Source organism: Chiloscyllium punctatum, chromosome 45 (assembly GCF_047496795.1).
Source record: "Chiloscyllium punctatum isolate Juve2018m chromosome 45, sChiPun1.3, whole genome shotgun sequence".
NCBI lineage: Eukaryota > Metazoa > Chordata > Chondrichthyes > Orectolobiformes > Hemiscylliidae > Chiloscyllium > Chiloscyllium punctatum.
Window position 1 is genome coordinate 14,449,821 of NC_092783.1, and position 14,004 is coordinate 14,463,824.

At 40.1% G+C, this 14,004-nt stretch overlaps 1 protein-coding gene across 1 annotated transcript in view; it reads right to left on the minus strand.

Moving 5' to 3' along the window:
* Window positions 1-12,820, minus strand: part of pacsin1b (protein kinase C and casein kinase substrate in neurons 1b) — a 343,930-nt gene extending 331,110 nt beyond the window's left edge. Inside the window, exon 1 of the mRNA XM_072563328.1 lies at window positions 12,679-12,820. The gene's annotated coding sequence lies outside the window, so the exon portion shown is untranslated. The remainder of the gene's footprint in view (window positions 1-12,678) is intronic.
* Window positions 12,821-14,004: the final 1,184 nt, after the last annotated feature.

The window sequence follows — 14,004 nt, forward strand, 5'->3', positions numbered from 1 at the left end:
GGAGCTTGCAGACAGCTGAAGTCACCATGTTTCCACTCTGACTTCCATGTCAAGGTTTCTCAATGTCCAGCTTGTTTGGTAGGTTTGGTAAGATAAGAAGCTGAATCTTAACTTGATGGGATGTGGCAGTAAAAGGTATTTGACAAATCTTGCCATCGCTTGACCCTTTAATATTTCACCCTTTGTTTCTGTCTTCACAATAGAAATGTGAAATACATACAGTACCTGAAATTATATGTAAACCAGAAGCCAATAAAAGTGAGGAAATAAACGTAATTAAGATCAACAGAGAAAAATTATTAATAAACTTAAGGGGCTGAAAGCTGATGAATTCCCAGGATTAGAGGTCTATATCATAGGGTTCTAAAAGAGTGGGTTGCCCATGCATTCCATACACTAATCATAATTTCCAACATTTCCTAAATTCTAGAACAGCCTCAGCAGATTGAACGTGGGACATTCATAATAGAAAAACAAAATATATTTCAAAAGTGTGAGAATTTTAAATGCTGATCATTAGAAAGCATATATAATGAACACAAGAAGTTACCATGCAGATACAGCAAGAAGTGGGCGGCACGGTGGCACAGTGGTTAGCACTGCTGCCTCACAGCGCCTGAGACCCGGGTTCAATTCCTGCCTCAGGCGACTGACTGTGTGGAGTTTGCACGTTCTCCCCGTGTCTGCGTGGGTTTCCTCCGGGTGCTCCGGTTTCCTCCCACAGTCCAAAGATGTGCAGGCCAGGTGAATTGGCCATGCTAAATTGCCCGTAGTGTTAGGTAAGGGGTAAATGTAGATGTAGGGGTATGGGTGGGTTACGCTTCGGCGGGGCGGTGTGTACTTGTTGGGCCGAAGGGCCTGTTTCCACACTGTAAGTAATCTAATCTAATCTAAAAGTAAGAAGGCAAATGGTACAAGGTAATGGAAGAACAAATACATGGAAGTCTTACGATAATTGTATAGGGCTTTGCTAAGATCACATCTGGAGTACTGCATCGTTTTTATTTCTGAATCTAAAGAAGGACATATTTACTTTGAAGACAGTTACAATGAAGTTTTTCTGAATTGAAATCAGGTTTGAGAAGGTTGACCTTTGTTGTGAGGCTTAGTAAAGTGATTTTTTATTTTGTGGAGGTAGAAGAATAATTGATCATATTGAAACATTCCAGATTTTACATTAGATTCCCTACAGTGTGGAAACAGGCCCTCTGGCCCAACCAGTCCACACCGACCCTCTGAAGAGTAACCCACCCAGACCCATTTCCTCTGACTATTGCACCTAACACTACGGGCAATTTAGCATGGCCAATTCACCTGACCTGCACATCTTTGGATTGTGGGAGGAAACCCAAGCAGACATGGGGAGAACGTGCAAACTCCACGCAGACAGTCGCCCGAGGCTAGAATCGAACCTGGGACCCTGGCGCAGTGAGGCAGCAGTGCTAACCACTGAGCCACCATGCCACCCTTGAAGAAGCTTGTCAGGATGGACACAGAGATTGTTCCTTTGACTGAGAGATCTAGAAAATACCAGGACACAGCCTCAGGTGGGTGATGGATCTTTTAAGACTGAGATGAGGAGAAATTTCTCTCTTCAAGATTGAGATGGACAGGTTCTTGATCTCTCAGGAAATCCAAATTATTTGAAGGGCAGTCTGCATAGTAGATTTGAGAAAGAAGATCCACTACCATTCTCCTAAAAAGCTGAGCAGGCTTGAGGACTGATATAGTCTACTCCTGCTCCTATTTCTTATGTTTATTTATGCTGAGATAATGAATGACACATTCACTGACTCAGAAAATATTTCCCAATTTTCTTGGTTCCTTTCATGATTGAGGAAGTGAAAAGTAAGCTCCAATCTAGCACTGAGCCATCTGGACCAGAAGCCATCAGTTTATAGTTTGTGACAAATGATAGGAAGTTTTGGTGTCAGCAAAATATTAAAATGTATCTGAAAATAAAACACTGCAATTTCAAAGATTATATGTTATATTTAACTTTTTCAGGAACTTTTTCATAAACGTGGCTGCGGGTGGCATTCGAAAACTGAGTTAATCTTAAAATCTTCTCTCACATGAGCAACTGAAAGCGGGGAAAAAAACCTGAAATTGATTGCTTCTGACATCCTCCAAATAATTACCCTACAGGTGCTTTGTTTCAGGAATTAATAATTAAGCAAATAAGCAGATTTAAGCAATAGCCTGGCTAAAGTTGGTGGGCATAATTTATTTGTGGGCTATGGTGAGATTTATGACAGAATCAGACAAGAACTCCAGTAAGGCCTATCTCAATGTCGGGAGCATCTTATTTCATCTTTTACTCTTTTGCTGGCTGGTGAGGCAAATTTCTGGATAGTCAGTGGCGAATTGTAAACTAAGGGAAGTAACATCTGGGCCATGAATTGAACAATGATGAATTTTGTCTTAATTTCTTTTAATGTATGATTTCTGTTATTAATATAGTCACCGGAGTATAGCACCTTTAACACTTTTCCTTGTCGATTATATTCCCTACAGTGTGGAAACAGGCCCTTCGGGCCAAGAAGTCCACACCAACCCTCCAAAGAGTAACCCAACCAGACCCATTCCCTCTGACTAATACACCTAACACTATGGGCAATTTAGCATGACCAATTCACTTGACCTGCACATCTTTGGACCGTGGGAGGAAACCCACGCAGACCCAGGGAGAATGTGCAAACTCCACACAGACAGTCACCCAAGGCTGGAATCAAACCTGGGACCCTGGTGCTGTGAGGCAGCAGTGCTAACCACTGAGCCACCATGCCACCCATAAAAATACTGGTGCCAATAAATTATTATTCTCTTCTATTCTAGCTCACCATATTAATATTAAGCTGACCAAATGCACCAAATAAGCTAGATGTCGAAAATTTAGATAGCAGGTCCGGTGACTTCAGCTCACCACTGGCTGCTAAGAGTCTCTTTGTTGATAAACACCAAATAGCATCTCAGGATGTAATCCAAGGGCTCCATTCACATGCACCCCATCTTTACAGACATTGGCATGGGACACTTTCCAACCCCTCACAACCATCATAGCACCTCTCTGATCAACTTGCAGGTTGCTTAGGAGAAACATAGACTTGCCTTGCAGGGTGCACTGATAACATGAAAAGCTGCAGCAGGGACACTTTGCATGCAGAGATAGGTACCCAGCTCATGGATTGGACCAGGTCACATCTTAGGTGTGCATTTGTTCTCTTAATGCCTATCTGCATGCTTGCAGCATCCATGTCATGCCTGTTAGTACAATAATATTTCAGCCAGAGCCAAATGCTGTCAGTACTGCTGTATTGATGAGCTCTTTTGTGCAGACACACAGACAGGCTACTTGTCAGTAGAAACTTGCCTGGAGGAACATCATGTTATATATCACACTGAGACAGAAATATAACACCTGCAACATATGCAGGTTGCCTGTGCAGCATGCAGCAAACACACTACACGTATATTTAACCGAATGGCTGCGTTGAAAACTGAGTGGGGGCTAGTCCACAGTCTGGTCAAGTGGGTGACCACTTTTGGTCAAGGGTCTTGGTATTGTCTGTCAGAGGCACAGTTGGCACACAGGCCAGGAGCTTGATCATGGTCAGTCCTCAACATGAGCCACTCATGGTTTGGAAATCTGTTCCAGAATTGGCAGTGCTGTAGGGTCAGCTCTAGCAGTCAGAGGTCGTACACTGGGGGGCTACAAAGGCAATAGCCAGGTTGTAGTCAGTTATGTCTAAGAGCCACTTGTCCAAATTGGTCATCGCTCCGAGACAAATTTAATCTTGACTGTCCATTCATCAACCATTAAGAAGGGTGAAAGGGGATCTCTAGGGGCAGGGAGTTGAAACACTATCAAAAGGAGTGGGGAAGTCAAATCTGGGGAAGGAAAAGCAGAGGCATATTTGGAGGTGGGGACAAGGACAATAATTGGGGTTGTATGGAACAGCACTGGAGGGCACGTTGGCTATGGAATGGTGAGTGTTTGGCAGTGACCACCACCATGGCATCCACAGAGGAAGTGTAAGGTGGGCATCGTTAAGGCGTAATGTCAAGATTCAGGGGGCAGGATGGGCAATTGAAGGTGGTTCAATGTCGTGGGTGTCCACATTGGAGGTACGGGTGGAAATAAGCTTGACATTGAAAGATCAAAGACATTAAGCCATGGATTTATAAAATCCAGCGACACTTTATTTTGTGCTCTTTGGTGGAAAGGATTTACCATTTAGACTGCAAAGAAGATTTGACAAATTGAGTAGGAGAGAGGGAAGACACTTAATAATTGGATTGAAATCTTTTGCACCAAGTTGGCAGTCATTTCTCGTCCTGTAGTATTCTCCCATCATCACTTTCAAAATAAATAAATAATGACATGTGAGATGAGCCATCATTATTAGTTTACATGTTAGTGACACTCATGAGTTGTTAGATCTGGTTAGGGCCTTTAAGCTTCAGCAAATACAAAAGGTCTGCAACAGCAAAGATTCTCTGCAACCCTCTGATATGCATGCACCCTCTAACAAAAAAAATTAATTATATTCACAAGAAGGAACTTGCTAACTTCAAGAAAAGTCTGACTTTAAAAAAACAGAATCCAACTGGGGCTTGTGAAATGTTAAGTAGAGGAAAAAAATTGTGTCAATATTGAAGGCTCAGATTTATTAATTTGCTGATTCTATGTAAAGCAAACTAATTTTAACAGTTTAGGTAGGCTGACCGATCAGCGATACATTCAAGCAAAGTTATCAATCTTTTAACATTTCAATTAAGTGAGAAACTCAGATGACCTTTTACACACCTTTCTGGTCTCTGCAGTCTGCCAATAAACTGGATTATAAACTTTTGCATTAAACAGCACCAATTAATTAACTAAAAACTTTTAATTAATGATATTGCATTGACCCAGTCAGCTGCTAATTATGATAGAACATGAAATATTCAAATGTGTTCATTGCTTATTTTGGAAACTTTCACAATACATTATGGTAGTTGCACTGAATTTTTTTTAAGTGTTGGGAGTCAAAACTGGCAATACTTCACTCGTTCAACTAAATTTGATATTCAATTTTTATTTGACTCATAATTTATGAAATTCTATTTTGCATTTGTTGACTTTGTGTCTATAATGAAATGCTTGTTTTAAAAATCTTGGCTGCAGCTTACTTTATCCTGATTTTAAAATTAAATGCAATAAATCCTTGCTTAATAACAAATTTACCCAGTAGGATTGGCAGCTTTATCTCTGGCATTCATGAACTCTAGTCATAAGCTTGCAGCAAAGAAGACAAAAAAAACAGTAAATTAAATATATATTTTTCTCTCTCAAAGGTATGAAAGTCCAGATATTATTCAAATATACTGCAATGAGCATTGCTCACTGGGAAACTTCATATCCTTGTAAGATATAATTTTTCAATTTCCTCAAAAGTAGCACTGATAAACCATAAGACCATAAGTCTGTCTACGTTACATAGGTCATTGAAGTTCAACAGGAAAGTCAGTATGAAACAGATTGAAATATGATTAAGGTCATTTACATTATATTAAAGAAATGGAAGTTTTAGTTAAATTTAGTATAAAGACAATAAGACTATAAGATGTCATAGCAGAAGTAGGCCTGACAGCACACCAGGACTGCTCATCCATTCAGTAAGGTAATGGTTGACCTGCTAATCCTTTAGTCCACTTTCCTGCCTTTTTTCCATTACCCCTGATTCATTTTCATTAAAAATCTGTCTATCTCAGGCTTAAACAAACTTAACAACTCTGCCTCTACAGCCTTCCACGGTAAAAATATTCCAATGATTGACTAGCGCCTGAGAGAAAGACTTCCTCCTCATCTGCCTCAAATGGACAACTCCATTTCTTGAGATTATGCTCTCTGGTCTTTGTTTCCCCTTGGGGAAGAGTCTATCTCTCTGCATCAACTCTGTCAAAATATGCAAGAATCTTAAAACAAATTGGTGGAAACTCTCAGCAGGTCTGGCAGCATCTGTGGAGAAAAATCAGAGTTAGCATTTCAGGTCCAGTGACCCTTCTTCAGAACCCTGTTCAGTTCTGAAGAAAAGTCACTGGACCCAAAACATTAACTCTGATTTCTCTCCACAGATTCTGCCAAACCTGCTGAGATTTTCTACCATAGAGTCATAGAAATGTACAGCATGGAAACAGACCTTTCGGTCCAACTCACCCATGCCGACCAGATATCCCAACTCAATCTAATCCCACCTGCTAGCACCCAACCCATATCCTTCCAAACCCTTCCTATTCATATACCCATCCAGATGCCTTTTAAATGTTGCAATTGCGCTAGCCTCCACCACTTCCTCTGGCAGCTCGTTCCACATACACACCATCCTCTGCGTGAAAAAGCTGCCCCTTTGGTCTCTTTTATATCTTTCCCCTCTCACCTAACTATGCCCTCTAGTTCTGGACTCCCCCACTCCAGGGAAAAGACCTTGTCTATTTGCCCTATCCATGCCTCTCATGATTTTATAAACTTCTATCAACCTCTCCCAATAGCTCAAATCCTCCAGCCCTGGCAACATCCTTGTAAATCTTTTCTGAACCCTTTCAAGTTTTACAACATCCTTTCGATAGGAGACAATTCCAGTTTTCGTTCCAGCATCCACTTTTTTTGTCTAGTTTTTTTCATTTTCAGAAGTTTAACCCCACTCTTCTAAACATGATTTGGAGAAGCTTGTATTGGACTGGAGTGGACAAAATTAAAAATTACACAATACCAGGTTATAGTCCAACAGGTTTATTTGGAAGCTTCTTCATCAAGTGGTCATAGAATAAGACCATAAGACACACAGAATTTATAGCAAAAGATTAGTGTCATGCAACTAAAATGATATAATGAACAAACCTGGATTGTTATTAAGTCTGTCATCTTTAAGAATAGGTTGCAGGTTTCGGTTCATTAATATGTAAATCCCAGAACTTCTTTTAAGTCACATGCTAGAGACAACTTAAGGTTTTTATAATAAAAGGTGCTATCTCATCTTAGACAATGCATTAGAAGTGTGAGGTTAGTCTGTATGTATCCCAATCTTGAGTCAGATTGGTTCTATTTCCAAAGTGGAATTTATAAAATATTACATGTATTGACTGCCTGCATTGACTGCCTGCAGATTGTGCATTTTTTGAGCAAAATAGAATGTATCTGCAAATATAATTCTGCAAATACAAATTCAGAACACATTACAAACAAAAAGTAGTGATTACAATTTACAAATAATTTCAATTAGTGACCATTTTGGTGTATGATGAGAATAAACACAATTCACCATTACAATATAAACTGTTTTTTTCAATATTTTGTGGAATGTGGGCATTGCCAGTGAGGCCAGCATTTATTGCCCATCCTGAGATGCCCTTGAGAAGGTGGTGATGAGCTACCTTCTTGAACCATTGTAGTCCATCTGCTGTACATAGATCCACAATGCCATTAGAAAGGGAGTTCCAGGATGTTATTCCAACAACATTGAAGGAGCGGTAATATATTTCCAGTCAGGATGGTGAGTGACTTGGATAATAACTTGTTGGTGTTCCCATGTACCTGCTGTCCTCATTCTTCTAGATAGAAATGTTTGTGAGTTTGGAAGGCAAGAAGCCTTAATGAATTTCCAAAGTGCATCTTCTAGATAGTAAACACTCTGCTACACCGCATTGGTGGAAGATGAGTTAGATGATTGTGGATGTGATGAATCAAAACATGTGGTGTTGCAAACGCACAGCCGGTCAGGCAGCAACCAAGGACCAGGAGAGTTGACGTTTTGAGCATAAGCTCTTCAGCAGGAATCCTCATGATTGTGGATGTGATGCCAGTTATGCAGGCTACCTTATCCTGAACGGTGAAAAGCTTCTTGAATATTGTTGGAGGGGCATCCATCCAGGCAAGTCGGGAATATTCCATCACACTCTTGATTTGTGCCTTGTAGATGGATGACAAGGTTTGGGGAATCAGGAGGAGCAGGATTCCTAGACTCTGACCTGCTGTTGTAGCCACTGTATTTATATGGCAAGTCCTATTCAATTTCGTTGTCAATAGTAACCCTCAGAATGTTGATAGTGGAGGAATTCAGTGATGGTCACACAACTGAATGTCAAGGAGTGAGAGTTATATTTTCTTCTGTATTTACCCAGATGGTATTTATCCAGCATTTATGTGGTGCAAATGTTACTTGCCACTTTTCAGCCCAAACCTGGATATTGGCCAGGTGTTATTGCATGTGTTGGTGTACAAGGAAGTTATTACAGCTTTCACATTTGAGTTTCTATTCTGTATTAAAGCTCACCAGTGACCAATACCAGCATTATTGTAGAGAAAGTGCTCTTTTACCAGATAATCTTAATCAGCATCTCGGTTTACCATTACAAAATCTCATTCTGTGTTGAATTGAGGGATCCTTTCAGGCTATCTCCCCATTCCTTCCGAAATGCTGACTTACTGCTATATTACAACTGATTCCTGATTTTCAAATGTCCGACTTAAGAATGATTGTACTTACAAACGCGATTCCATATAAGGGTGTAATTTTAAAGACCTAACATATGGACATTTCCTGTACTTGTGAATGGCTACTTTTAATTGTTATGCATTCTGCTCTGATTTGTGGACAAATTGACTTGCGAATGTACTCTGTTTCCAACTCAGGACTGCCTGTATTGAACGAGGGACAACTATTCTCTGGTGTCTCACCCAGTTGTTATTCCTCCTTTGTGGGGCTTGATAGTGAATTGTCAGCAGATTATTCAATTGCAGAGAGCATTACATCTGAACTGAACTTTATTCTTGCCTTATATCAAAACTCACATAAGCCTGAAAATTTTCTCCTGGATTAGGAATGTAGTTAGGATATTTTTGGCTCTGCAAATCTGTCCTGTGAAGAAATTTCCTGGAAGTTGGAACTTTAGTCGCAAGGTGGCCAAGTTCTCAAGGAGTCAGACTTCAGAATCATGAATAAGATCGGAGGCTTAGGGTGTGGAAATGGTAAAGGCAGAAAACCTGCCTGATATAGTTTGGTACTATATTGAAATTTGAAAAACAATGAAACATAAACAGCCCTCCAGCTCTAATCCCTCACTCTTTCAAGATTTGCCATGCCCCATCTACGCCAACCCATGCAAGTATCCAATCTCATAATCTCTCATAGCCTATATAAATCTATTCACCTCCATATCTCCTTATACTCTCTGTGCCAACTTACACATTTCCACCCACCCCTTGTCCTTGCAAAGCCCCTCTGCCAACTTAGTGCCAATTCATGCCGATCCACACCCCTTACTACCATTTGTTCTTATACCTATCGCACCAACTCAGCTGGTAACCATCATGGGAAGACCTCAGAGTCAATGCTGAGATTAAATAATAGCTCTTGGTATCTATAGCAGACTGCTTTTGAAAGGAAAATCCTCTTATTCATAAAAAGAATCTACTCACTACATTTACATTCCTTCAGTTACATAAAGTCAAATAAGAACAAACATTTAATGCAAGTTCATAATTCTTTATCAAAACAAGGACTGGAATTCATGGTCCCACTTGAAAGCAAGATACTATAACCACTTGGACCTGTCAATCAAACTGTGAAATAGCAGGCAGACTACTCTGATAATGGAAGGTTGGTTTTATTCATTTATGGGATACTGGCTTGGCCAGAATTCACAGTCTATCCCTTATTGTTAAGGATAAGCCACATTCCTATGCATCTACAATCAACTGTACGTAAGGATGGTAGATTTTCTTCCCAACAGAACATCAGTGAAACAGATGGATTTTAAATGACAATTGACAATAATTGCATGGTCACTTCAGATAGCTATTTTGTCCAGATTCCTATGATGGGATATGAAACCATATCAATCTGGGGTTCTGGATTACTGATCCAGTGACATGAGCATTACAGCACTTCAGTCATACAGCACTAATCCAGCCCAGAATGAGAGAGATTGAAATTGCAAACAAATTGTTTGGATTTATTTTTCAAAATGTAAAGGTCAAGAATCTTAATGTATTGACAGCTTGATAGTTCCTTTGCACAACTGGCTTTGGTAGTTCCTTTTGACGGTTATTTAGACACTTTTGAAAATACAAATGGGCATGATAGTTAGTGGATTTATGCATGTTTTAAGCATATTCTTGCCTATTTTAAAAAATCTTAAAGGACACCTTATTGCACCGATAGGCACTGACCTAAGCCAAATGACACCTGGCCTCCCAAAAAAATTAGCCTGCAACTACATCTAGAAGGCACTTTGTCTTCCCAAAAAATGGTTCCCCGTCTCCAAAGGGCTCTGCAAAGCTCAGAGGCAATCTAAGCCCTATCTGACTTTGTTTTGCTTATTCAGCCTCCTGTCATCTGAAATTTGGCCATCTTGACACTGTATCCACAATGAAGGGCTGAGTCCAAGACATGGGCAGCCAATCCAAATGGCTTTTAATCTGTCAAGCAAAATTTGGATGTTGGAAATAATCAGGGGTAATGAAGAAGAAATGTAGGGAAATTTTGAGGTGATGTGTACATAATCCCAAGATTTAAAGCACTCCTAACCTCATCTTGGTACTATAATCAGGTTTCCAAGAGTGAATTTTGAGAAGATTTGTAGCTCAGCTTGAGGTGCTGATGTAGGTTTGCTTGCTGAGCTGGAAGGTTCGTCTTCAGACATTTTGTCACCAGACAAGGTAACATCTTCAGTGAGCCTCTGGATGAAGCACTGGTGGTGTAGCCTGCTTTCTATTTATATGTTTGGGTTTCCATGGGTTGGTGATGTTCTTTCCTGTCGTGACATCATTTATAGTTCTTTTTCTCAGGGGGTGGTAAATGGGATCCAAGTCGAGGTGTTTGTTGATAGAGTTCCAGTTGGAATGCCATGCTTCTAGGAATTCTCATGCCTTGCAAAATACCAGGCAAGAACTATAACAAACACTACATTGGACATACAGGCAGAAAACTAGCCACTAGGATACGTGAACATCAACTAGTCACAAAAGACATGACCCACTCTCACTGGTACCCTTACGTACGGATGAGGAAGGACACCACTTCGACTGGGACAACACATCCATCCTCAGACAAGCCAAATAGAGACACACATGGGAATTCCTATAAGCATGGCATTCCAAGCAGAACTCTATAAACAAACACATTGACTTGGATCCCATTTACCATCCCTGAGAAAAAGAACAGGAAATGACATCACCATAGAAAATGATGTCGCCACAGGAAATGACATCACCAACCCAAGGAAACACAAACATATAAATAGAAAGTGGGCTACACCACCAGTGCTTCATTTGGAGGCTCACTGAAGACGTTACCTAATATGGTGACAAAATGTCTGAAAACTAACCTTCCAGCTCAGTGAGCAAACCAACAACCAGATCAGGTTTCTATTTACAAACAAATGTTCCAAATTTGGCTGTGTATGAAGGAAGAGGAAACAGGGTGAAGGAAGTAGACAACCTTTGCAAAAGGCATGGGTACATTTATGTGGCAAAAGTGTCAAGCGAAAGAGGTGCATTTTGTTTGTAGCAGCAGAGGAGGTTAAATTCCTGCACTGAGCCCTGGTGATACTGCCTTAAATTCATGTCTGCAATTAATATGGCATAAAGTCATAGAGGTATAGAGATATACAACATGGAAACAAACCCTTAAGTCCAACTCGTTCCTGCTGCCCAGATATCCTGAATAAATCTAGTCCCAATTGCCAGCATTTGGCCCATATCCCTCCAAACCCTTCCTATTCATATACCCATCCAGATGCCTTTTATATGTTGTAATTGTACCAGCCTCTACCACTTCCTCTGGCAGTTCATTCCCTACATGCACCACCCTCTCCATGAAAAAGTTGCCATTTAGGTCCCTTTTAAATCTTTGGGTCAATTTTTTCATGCAGAGAGTAATGCATGTATGGAATGTGATTTAATGAATAATATCCTGATATTTATATGCAACACCTTATCACATTCTAGAAACAGACCTGAACATCATTAAATTCTCCTCCCTCACCCATTCCAGCTTCCCCCCCCAATCCCATACCTTAGTTTTCTATTTTCTCTAAGTTTCATGTTACCTTGATATCACATTACCTGAATAATGATTAAACAATCAGATGCTCACATTGTAGATGGGTTACTGAGAATATATACTTTAATAGAAGGTGCAGTGGATTCATATTCAATCAACTTGCCTCTCAATTACATATCTCTCATCCTTCCTGCACACCTATCCATTTTCAATTTCTCTCAGCGAGTTTGTTTTATGGGGCACAATGAAGATAGTATCAGCGTTCAACTGAACTGCACGTTGTAAGAACATGAGATAAGTAATCACAGTCCTAGTGCAGAAGACTAAAACTAAATGATGAATTTTAATACCAATTTTCCCCTCACAACTTCAGAAACAAGACTCTTGGAATTATGCATTCCCATCACATTGCAAAGCATGTTCCTTTGACATGAAACATTAATGTATTATCAATGTGATCAAGAAAACACCATGTTGTAATATTACTCTATCAAGTGAATTCCATTTTTATCTTTGGAACCGGTAACCAAAATTGGTTTGGCTGTGTAAGATCCTGTGTTGCAGGCAGTATATCTTTAAAGTTAATGAACAAACTATGATTGCACCACGCTCATCACAGAAAATTACTTACTGGAAAATATCAAGGGCTGCTCAGCATCATCACATAAATGGCCGCTCAAGTATATCCTTTTAGCACAGACGTCAAATGCAGCAGCTACCTTTTCTGCATGGATTCTGTGTTGCACTTTCTGGCTTTGTTGCTAATTCCCCAGGGGAAACATATCACCATTCCCAGCAGGATGTAACATAGCACCTGTTAAACCGCATAGAGAAGGGGTCAACTTACAGCCAGTCAAAACCATGAAAAATTCACACTGTTTCTCAGGCAATCCCTTGACTGATTCTATTACATCCATTTATTTCTGAACATGGATAAATGATTAAAATCTCATGGGGTTAGCCAGTGTAGCTGTATACAAGGAGTCATCAAGGCTATCACTGAATGTTAGTTACAACAAATCATCCCAAAGGCTCAAGATGTAATTAGTTGTTAAATTATGAAATGTGTGCTGTAAAATTATTTCAGTCCCGTACTCAGATCGTTTATGTATAGTTGTTATAACATTTATTGTTTCATGGAATGTGTGATCACTGACAAGGCTTGCAAGGCCATTTCAGGAGACAGTTAAGAGTTGATCATATTAGTGTGGGTGTGAAGCCACATGTAGGACAGGGCAGGTAAAGAAGGCAGATCTTTTTCCTTTTAAGGCACAGTGAACCAGAAGGGTGCTTAACTATAATCAATTATAGTCTTGTTGCCAACATTATTGGACTAGCTTTCAATTCCAAATTATACAAATTAACTGAATTTAAAGTCTTCCAGTTGTTGCCATGGCATGATTTAACCCACAGCAGTAGCTGCATCTCTGGATTGCTAATCCCTTTGCTACCACAACCTCATCATCTCCCTTCTAAAAAGAGATAAAGTCATAGTGTCATAGAAATGTACAGCACAGAAACAACCTGTCCATGCTGACCACCTATCCTAAGCCATTCTATAGGGTCCCTCAAAAATCAGCAAGGCAGCTTTTGTGTGCAGCCGTAGGAGATAGGGCAGATACTAAACGAGTATTTTGCATCAGTGTTTACTGTGGAAAAGGACATGGAAGATATAGAATGTAGGGAAATAGATGGCGACATCTTGAAAAATGTCCATAATACAGAGAAGGAAGTGCTGGATGTCTTGAAAAGTGGATAAATACCCAGGACCTCATCAGGTGTACCCTAGAACTCTGTGGGAAGCTAGGGAAGTGATTGCTGGGCCTCTTACTGAGATATTTGTATCATCGATAGTCACAAGTGAGGTGCTGGAAGAGTGGAGGTTGGCTAGAGTGGTGCCACTGTTTAAGAAAGGTGGTAAGGACAAGCCAGGGAACTATAAACCAGTTAGACTGAC